The following is a 9,816-nucleotide window of genomic DNA, read 5'->3' as shown; positions in this document are numbered from 1 at the left end:
GATGCTGGAGTGTGATTCTCGAGCTGCTGCTTCCCTCTACCTGCTCTAGTCGTTTGTCTACCAGCGCTATCTTTTTTGCACCCTCCTGGGCCTGCCTCCTCCTAGAAGCGGCCTAAGTAGCTTTCTTAAGTCCTGGGCCTCTGTGACCTTGCCTCCTATCCTGTCTATGCCATAAATGTCTCTCTGGCTCTTGGAGCCCAAACTCTCTAATCTCCAAGTTTCTACAACTTCCTACTCTTAAGAAAATCTTTTTTCTCTGCACTCTGCTCTCAAAAAAACCTCTTAAGTCTATGCGATAAACTTCATATCTGGATTTATATGTTCATTGGGTATGGGGTGTGGTTTAAAGTCTGTAACAACATTTTTCTTAAAACTTATAATGAGAGCCAGGCGGTGGATCTAACACCTTTAATCTCAGCACTCAGGAATGCGGCAGCCGCATTTCTGTAAGTTCGAGGCCAGCCTGGTGTAAGGAGTGAGTTTTTAGACTAAAGCTACACAGAGAAACCCTGTCTCAAAAAACCAAAACCAAAAAACTTATAACTAAAGGCTTACTATATATGATTCAACTCTTGTCGACAATGTACTGTATATATGTAACTTTTTGTTGTTGTTTTTCGAGACTGAGTTTCTCTGTGTAGCCTAGGCTGTCCTTTACTCGCTTTGTAGACCCGGCTGGTCTTGAATTTACAGTGATCTGCCTGCCTCTGCCTCCCAGAGTGCTGGGATTACAGGAGTATGCCACCATGCCCAACTAAATGGATGGCTGTTTTAGTTAGAGATTTATTGCTATGAAGAGACATCATGACCACAGCAACTGTTATAAGGAAAAACATTTAATTGGGGCTGGCTTACAGTTCAGAGGTTTAGTCTGTTATCATCATGAAGAGAAGCATGGCAGCACGCAGGCAGACACAGTGCTGGAGAGGTAGCTGAGAGTTCTACATCTAAACCAGTAGGCAGCAGGGAGAGACAGTGAGCCACCCTAGGCCTGGCTTGAGCTTTTGAGACCTCAAAGCCCACCTCCCATGACACACCTTTCTCTAACAAGGCCACACCCCCAAATAGTGCCAGTTCCTGTGGCCTACAGAACCATGCAGGCAAAACAACCATACACATTTTATATATATATATATATATATATATATATATATATATATTTTTTTTTTTAAAGAAAGAACCTTGGGGGCTGAGAGTTGGCTCAGCAGTTAAAAGCACTGGCTGCTCTTCCAGAGGACCCAGGTTCAATTCCCAGCACCCACATAGTAGCTCACAAGTGTCTGTAACTCTTGTTCCAGGAGTCTGACACCCTCATATAGACATATGTACAGTCAAAACACCAATGTACATAAAATAAATATAATAAATAAATAAAATCAAATAAATAAAACAAATTCAATTTAATTATATATAAAGTTTCTATTCTTCATGGTCATGGGAAGTAAAAGTAAAACCTGAAGAAAAGGAAAGAAAGAAAGAACCTTGCAGGGAAGTTAGAAAAGGCAACACATGCATCGCACACACATGCATGTCGTCCCCATGTGGGGACGGCAGACAGGTTGTACTTGCTGGTCAAACCTGATCCGACTCCTGGGGAAAGTCCTGGGGTCTCCAGCACATACAACTGGTAAGACTGGAAATGGTGAACAGCCTGGGCCAGGTGTTAGGCTCACCTAGAGAGCAAGCATGGGTTGAAGGAAGGAACACAGTCAAGGGTGGCCTTGAAAGCAAGTGGAAAACAGGCTCAGAGCTGCTCCACGTGGCCATGTCAGGTCCTCCGCTTCAGTCTGGAAGGGCCAGGTCTCAGTCAGCCTTGCCCACAGCTCCTGAGGGAATGACTTGCTTGAGGGAATGAGGGAGGCAGTTAATGAGAGGTTTTGAGAAATAGTGACTGGTTGGGTTCAGAGAAGGTGAGGAAACTGGTACAAAGATGGGGGCTATCCTGGGCTGCACAGGACTCCTGGAGTTAGCCACGTTGACACAACTCTGGCCAGGAGAATTCCAAGTCCAGCCAGAAAGGTTGCACTTCTCAGTGGGTGTCAAGGATCTCCCAAGTGCAAAGGCCTGGAGCAGGTAGTAGACCTCAACAGGACCCTAGGAGGTGTCTGGTCAGGGGTCAACAAGGCCAAGTCAATTTTCAGGACAAAAGACTTCATTTGTATTTTGCTGTTGAAAACAATAGAGCCCTTTCATAGTGGGGGGGGGGACTAAATGGAAATGTCACCATCACTGTGTGACCCCATGCTTTCTCAAGTATCTTAAATCAATTAATAGAAACCTCCAAGCTCACTTTAGAATGCCCTTGACAAAGCAGCTCGTCTTAATTTCATTAAATTGAACCCTTGAATGCACGTGTGAGAGGGGAAGGGAAACTCAGATCGCCATGCCAAAACTGGATCCCCAGGAATATGTAGCATGCTTGTAGAGTCCTTTCTGTATGACAGGACAGGTGGCATTCACACTGAGATGTTTAGGAAATGTTAGAAAGGAGTGATGGGCCAGGCAGTGGTGGCGCAGGCCTTTAGTTCCAGCACTTGGGAGGCAGAGGCAGGTAGATCTCTGTGAGTTCTGATCTACAGAGTGAGTTCAGGACAGCCAGGGCTACACAGAGAAACTCTGTCTGAAAAAAAAAAAACAAACAATTAAAAACAAAACAAAACAACTTAGAGTATCTATCACCAAGACTAAAGGTTTTATAAGAAAATAAGAATTTGGAAATGTTGGAAAAATTGTATCTACTACCATGATCTCAATGGCTACCCTGATAACTTTCATGACACTATAACATTTTCTGTAAGGCGGCAAAGCAATACACAGATGGCCAGTGCACAGTCCCATGCACTTGTAGGTCCATTTAAAATGTAGGCAGCCCATGGCTGTTAACATAGCCATAAAACATTCCCTGAGTGTTTTCTTTCTCTTTTTAAGATTTATTTATTATTCATGCAGTGTGTCTGCATGTATGCCTACACACCAGAAGGGGGCACAGATCTTATTACAGATGGCTGTGAGCTACCATGTGGTTGCTGGGAATTGAACTCAGGACCTCTGGAAGAACAGTCAGTGCTCTTAATCTCTGAGCCATCTCTCCAGCCCCCCTAAGTGTTTTCTGATTCCCCAGCTCAACTAACTTTTTTTTTTTTTTTAAGTGATAGATGAAAACTTTTGATCAAGAGGGTGCACCTCGAAAAGCAAACACAGAGACAGGGTATGCATTTGGTTTTTATTCTACTCAGGCAGTGGCTGTGTCTTCTTCCCAACTTCACAGGGGTAATCCATGGGCCGTTGTCCAAGTAAAGGTTTTACTGGCTGATAGGGGAGGGCCTAGGCCAGAAAGAGAAAGGTTTGAATTTAGGGCTGGAGACTCAGCCCTGATTGCACTGAGCACTCTCTCAGAACAGGGGTTGGTTCCCAGCAGGCATAAGGCAGCTCACCACCACCTGTAACTGCCATATCCAGGGGGATATGGCACCTGGCATGGTGACGGGGAGGATAAATCGGAGCCAGAACCGGTAAATTCGTAGACTCCAGTCAAGATGGAAGTGGGGGGGTGTGTCGGGGAGCCTTCTCCTAGGTGTTTAGTGTTACAGCTCTTTCGGTCAGTTGCAGCCTGGGGTCTTCTTCTTCCCTTCAGAGCATTCAGGCACCCAAGCAGTCTTAACTGATGGGCAGTGCAAGCGTCCCAGTCCACCGGTGAACACCGGGAGAGAAAGCCTTCTCTGAAACAGCTCTTCAAGTGTTACAGCCTTTCAGCTCTCCCAACGACACCGCAGCTCTTAGATACTCGATACTGGGCGAAACAGTTTGTGCGCCTTATTCTGGGTGAACAACGATATAGGAACCTTCGGGAGTGGGAAGGGACTGTGCAGCGTGGGTGCACAGCATTGCCTGGGGCTGAGACGGTGGGAATCCTTTATTTGCATGAGTAAGAATTCCTGGTGCTAGGCTACTAGACAACCTCCAGAACTGCGGGGATTGCTGAGGGCTACACAGGCAGAGAACAGGGAGGGAGCAGGCCTTGCTCCTGCCAGTCTCAAGACAGGTTTTCAGGGTCTGGATACATCTAAACCTCACTCTAGCTCCACACCGGTTTCCCTGGTGGCTCCGTCCACATGCCCCACAGTGACGCACGCTTTTAATCCTACCATTCAGGAGCAGAGGCAGTTGGATTTCTGTGAGTTGAGGCCAATCTGGTCTACATAGTGAGAGTTCCAGGCCAGCAGGACCATGTAGAGAGACCCTGTCTCAAATAAACCAAAAGTAAAAAAAAAATAAAATAGATTTTAAAATGATTTAAATTCCTTGTTAACATGAGTTTTACAGTATTTGACTGGGGGGGGGGAGAACAAATATTTGACATTTCTTACAAATCCCTGTCCTAATTATATTTTAATTTATTGTTTGTTTATTGAGATAAGTCTTCCTCTTGTAGCCCTTGTTGGTTTGAAACTCGCTCTGTAGATCAGGCTGGCCTCAAACTTAGAGAGATCCTCCTGCCGCTTGTCTCCAGAGTGCTGGAATTAAAGGCACCTGCCCCCACGCCCAGGAAAATTTTCCTTTTTTTTTTTTTTTTTTTAATATTTTGAAACATAGTTTCACTGAGTTTCCCAGACTGGTCTTAAGTGCACCTCAAGGTCCTGAGTAGCTAGGATTATGAGAGTATTGCTCCCTTTTTCCATCACTTACCAAAACAACCTAAGGAAGGGAGAGTTTATTACGGCTCACAGTTTGAGGGTGTCATGGTGGGGAAAGCCATGGGGGCAGGAGTGGGAAGCAGCTGGGCACACTGTGTCGTGTCGGCAGCCAGGAAGCAGAGAGAAATCACTGTCGTACTCAATTTACCTATTCTTCTTTAAAATTATTTTCCTTTATGTTGAGACAGAGTCTCTGTAGTTCTGGCTGTTCTGGAACTCTCTACAAAGATCAATAGAGATCCACATGCCTCTGCCTCCTGAATGTTGGAAATAAAGGCATGTGTAACCATACCCAACTTCCCCTCATCCCATTTCCTATAAACGTATGTTTTCCATTGTGTGTGGGATGCACATACGTGTGTGTGTGTGTGTGTGTGTGTGTGTGTACATACGGAAACCTGAGTTGACAAGGTGAAGCAATAGCTCTTCCACCGTGGTGTAACTCCAGCTTATCCACTAGGGCTGGGTCTCTTAATAAAGAGCTCACCAAGGAGGACAGTCTTCCTGGCCATCTTGTCTGGAGATCCCTCCTGAGGCCTGATGGGCCTCCAAGCCCACCAGTCATTTATGTGGTGTAAGTGAGAGCACAGTGTAACTACTGAACTAGACCACTTCCGTGGGCAGAAAGAAAGGCTTATTGGGGATCAAACTACCACCAAGACCATCTCCTGGCAGGGTCAAGGGGATGCAGAGAGAAGCAAAATGACAGAGAACCAAGAGAATTTTATATGACAGTCAGCAGGGTGGGGGTACAGGCTGTTTGGGAACCAGATGCTCTTGCCCCAGGTAGTTGACCTTTGCAGGTGGATCAAGAGCAGTTCATGGTACATAGACACCAGCCTTTAGGCTTCTTTTTACACAATAATAATCCTTCTGTTTACCTGGCCAAAGTCCTCCTGCTCAGGACATTGGCACCAGCACTGCCATTTTGGGTGACTGCGTTAGACATAATCTATGGGTTCTTGGATCTAAACTCCAGGTAAGCACTTTACCACTGAGCCATCTTCCCTGTCCACTTGTAGGGTGGTCCTTCTGCCTGAATTAACTCAATCTAGAAAGCCCCTTAAGCCATACCCCAAAGTTGTCTCCTGGTGATTTTGGATCTTGTTGACAATATTAACTATTGTCCTGCACCATGGAGCCTGTATAAATAATGCGTTCCCTCCAGCCCACCCCACACACACACATTGCCCTTCAGTCATCTATCTCCCCTGGGCCATCACCCTACTATGTCCTCTCTCACCTCCTGTTGGTATCCGACTCCCTCCAAATAGGCTCCTCTCTACTTGAAAATGTGTGTGCGGTGTGCATGCGGGCACACATGCCATGGCGCATGAGTGGAAGTCAAAAAGCAGTTTTACGGAATCAGTTCCAAGGATCAAGGCTCCGGCTGTCAGGCTCTCACTGTCAGGCGGCAGACCCTTTACCTGCCAGGCTGTGCCACTGGCCCAGCTCCCTCCCACATTTGTGGTTGGTTTTTCTTTTGTTTTGAATCTAGACTCTGTCTTTGACTCATCTTGCATAATTGTATAAGAACTGAAGTTTAGGTCAGAGTTCTTTTTTTGGCCACATGTGTCTAGCAGTTTTAGCACCATTTGGGAAAAAAAAAAACAAAAAACAAAAAACAACCAGGGCTTCTGCATTGAATTTGTTTCTTGTTTTGTTTTGTTCCTGGAGCTGAAAACCAAACTTAAAACTTTGTACTTGCTAAGTATGTACACTATCACTGACCTAAATTCCCAAGCCCTTAAATTTATTTTGTATGTTTGTAAAAAAAAAAAAAAGAAAGAAAGAAAGGAAAGAAGGAAGGAAGGAAGAAAATTATCTGGGGAGCCAGGAGCGGAGTCCACACCTGTAATTCCACTCAGGAGGCAGAAATGCAAGGTTTGTCACAAGTTCAAGACTAGTCTAATCTACATAGTGAATTATGGGCCAGTCTGAGCTACAAACTCCTAGCCCTGGTGTGTGTGTGTGTGTGTGTGTGTGTGACAAATTAGCTGGGCATTATTTGTTGGCCTCTATTTCTAGGTTTACTATTGTGTGCGTTGGTCTGTGTCCTCCTGTCAGCAATACTGCCACAGAGGTTTTGCCTCCAAAGACTCTGGTATTGAAGGCTTGGTCCTTGGTACTAGCAGTATTCAGAGATAGTGACAATGAAAACTAGATTCAACCCAACTTAGTCTACCAGGCTGGATCAAACTCCTAGAGAGTCTGATGTCAGGTGGCTTATAGCCAGCATATTAAAATACAGTAGAATTCGGATAAAAGCTTCCAGGCAACAGTCATGACAATTCCAGGTGCACAATAAAGCTTAAGTTCTGACTACAGAGAAACTCCTGCAGGGTGCCATGGTTCATTCCTATAATTCCAGAACTCAGGAGGCAGAGGTAGGCAGAGCTCTGAGTTTGAGGCCAGGCTGGTCTACAAAGTGAGTGCAGGACAACTAAGGCTACCCTGTCTTGAAAAAAAAAAAAAAGAAAAAGAAAAAAAGAAAGAAAGAAGAGAAAAAGAAACTCCTATGCACCGGGCAGTGGTGGCGCAGGCCTTTAGTGGAAGCACTTAGGAGGCAGAGGCAGGTGGATCTCTCTGAGTTGGAGGCCAGCCTGGTCTACAGAGCAAGTTCAGACAGGCTACAAAGAGAAACCTTGTCTCAAAACAAACACACTAACAAACGGAAAGAAAGAAACTCCTTTGCAAAGTACTTGAGACCTTGAAGATGGGTTCTATAGCTTAAGGGCCTAGGATCTGGTGCAGTCTCAGGCCAGGATAGCAAAGCCCTCAGAAGGTCATAAAGCACACGTGACATCGCCACTAAAGATGGGTTGTGTTAACTGAGAGCCAAAGAGAACGGGGCTAGAGGAGGAGAGTGGAGATAAACATCTGGGAGGGTTGGGTGAGGTCTGCCTATACAGATAGCAAAAGGTCACTGGGTTGTTAACAATGGCCACTTCCAGCCTCCTTTGAGGAGAGGCCCTTGTGTGATAAACATTGTTAATTTCTCTAGTGGTCTGTGTGCACAAGAACCTTTGTGCTCCCAACAAAAACTAAAATTATCTTACAATGCAATCCACTGGATACACCCCTAGAAATTAACCCAATTGAGAAGAAGAAATGTCCACACAAAAGCCTAGATGTATTATGCTTGTGGTAGCTTCGTTCAAACTTTCATAAAACAAGATGACCTCCAGCAGGCGAATGCATAAACTATATAGTAGAATACTTGACAGTGGTAAAAATAAAAAATGAAAAAAGCTACTGAGCCGCACAAAATGATATAGAGAAACCTTAAATGTATATTAATAAGTGAAAAAGACAATCTGAAAAGGACCCATAATGGCTTTCCCTGCCATGCCCTTCTTCCTTGCTGCATCTCCTCACCACAGTCTCAGAGACGATGGCAGCAGCAACCAAGGACTGAAGTTGCTGATTTCTTCTCTCTTTTTCAGGTCGGGAAATTTCCGCTACTCTATCTTCCGTCTTCCTGGTCCTGTCTGATGAATCATCCTGCCTTTAAACCTGTCATGAGTTTTAAGTTTCTAGTTACTATGTTTCCTAGTTCTGAAGTATCAAGTTCTAAAGAGTTTTTGTTTCGCTTTTAGTTTTTCGAGACAATGTTTCTCTGTGTAGCCATCATTGTCCTGGAACTTGCTCTGTAGACCAGGCTGGCCTGGAACTCAAAAGAGTTCTGTCTGCCTCTGCCTGTGATTAAAGGCGTGTGTAACCATGCTCAGATTTCTACCTTTTTTTTTTTTTTTTTTTAAAGTTCTAAAGATTTTTAGTGCTAAAGTGTCATAAAGTGTCACAAGTTCTGGTCTGATGTAGCTCTCCCCCTCTCTCATTTTTATTTTTCTTTTAATTTTGGTATAATGATAAAAATTCAAGTTCATTTATTTATTTATTTATTTATTTATTTATTTATTTATTTATCTATTTATCTGTCTATTTATTTATTATGTATGTATACAGTGTTTTGCTTACATGTACGTGCCAGAAGAGGGTATCTCACCATAGATGGTTGTGAGCCACTATGTGGTTGCTGAGACTTGAACTCAGGACCTTTGGTAGAAGAGCCCCTCTGAGCCCTCTCTCCAGCCCCCTTTTTTTCTTTTTAAACAATGTGTTATGTCATTCAGGTTGGTCTTGAAGTTGCTTTGTAATCAAGGCCAGCCTTGAACTCCAGACCCTCTTGCCTCTGTTACCTGTGAGCTTAAGTATGGACCACCACATCTGTCTAGATCTTCTATTTATACATTGAGGATTCATTTATTTATTCATTCACTCACTCATCTATTTATTTTTTGTTTATTATTTATTGTGTAGCTTTGGCTGTCCTGGAACTAGTTCTGTAGACCAGCTGGCCTTGAATTCACAGAAATCTGCCTGCCTCTGCCTCCTAAGTGCTCGAATTAAAATCACTACTGTCTGGTCTTGTCTGTGGCTCAGACTAACCTCATACTCATGGGGATCCTCCTGCTCCCACTTCCCAGGTTCAGGAATTCCAGATGTACTCATCATATGTCACTTTTTTGTTTGTTGTTTTGTTTTGTTGTGAGACAGAGTCCTATTATACAGACCAGGCTGGCCTAGAGTTGAGACACCTCAGCCTCCAGTGTGCTGTAATTACAGGCATGCAGCACCGTTTTCAGCCACTCATTCTTTCTGGGGGCAATCAGCATGGCTTGGGGTTATCGCAAACTTGTTTTTGCCTTACAGATGTTGCCATCTTGCCTGACAGATTTCCAGAGATTTGGAAGCATGTCATGTCTGTGCCAACTGTTTGATTCTGTCAGCTTGAGGCAGAAAAGGATGGCAGGAAAACCCTGAGATTTCCATAGGAGGAAAAGGACCCCTTCCCCAGGCACCTCTCTGGCTGAAGCCTCTCACTCATGGGAGTCCAAGACTTCCAGCACAATTAACAACTGCTTACGTTTTTTTTCCTCAACCCAGCCATAAATCTGCAGTTTCTAGGAATCACACCAGAAACTCCATTTACAGGAAATAGTTGTGACTAATTCATTGCCCAACCCTTCTTGGTCTCACTTTATCAGACTACAATTCCACCCAAGGCATCTCTAGAGTCACCTTGTATTACCTTATCAAGAGAGGGGGAAAAGGCTTCTTA

Source organism: Psammomys obesus, unplaced genomic scaffold (genome assembly GCF_907164565.1).
Source record: "Psammomys obesus unplaced genomic scaffold, mPsaObe1.curated_primary_1811, whole genome shotgun sequence".
NCBI lineage: Eukaryota > Metazoa > Chordata > Mammalia > Rodentia > Muridae > Psammomys > Psammomys obesus.
This window is presented reverse-complemented; position numbering follows the sequence as displayed.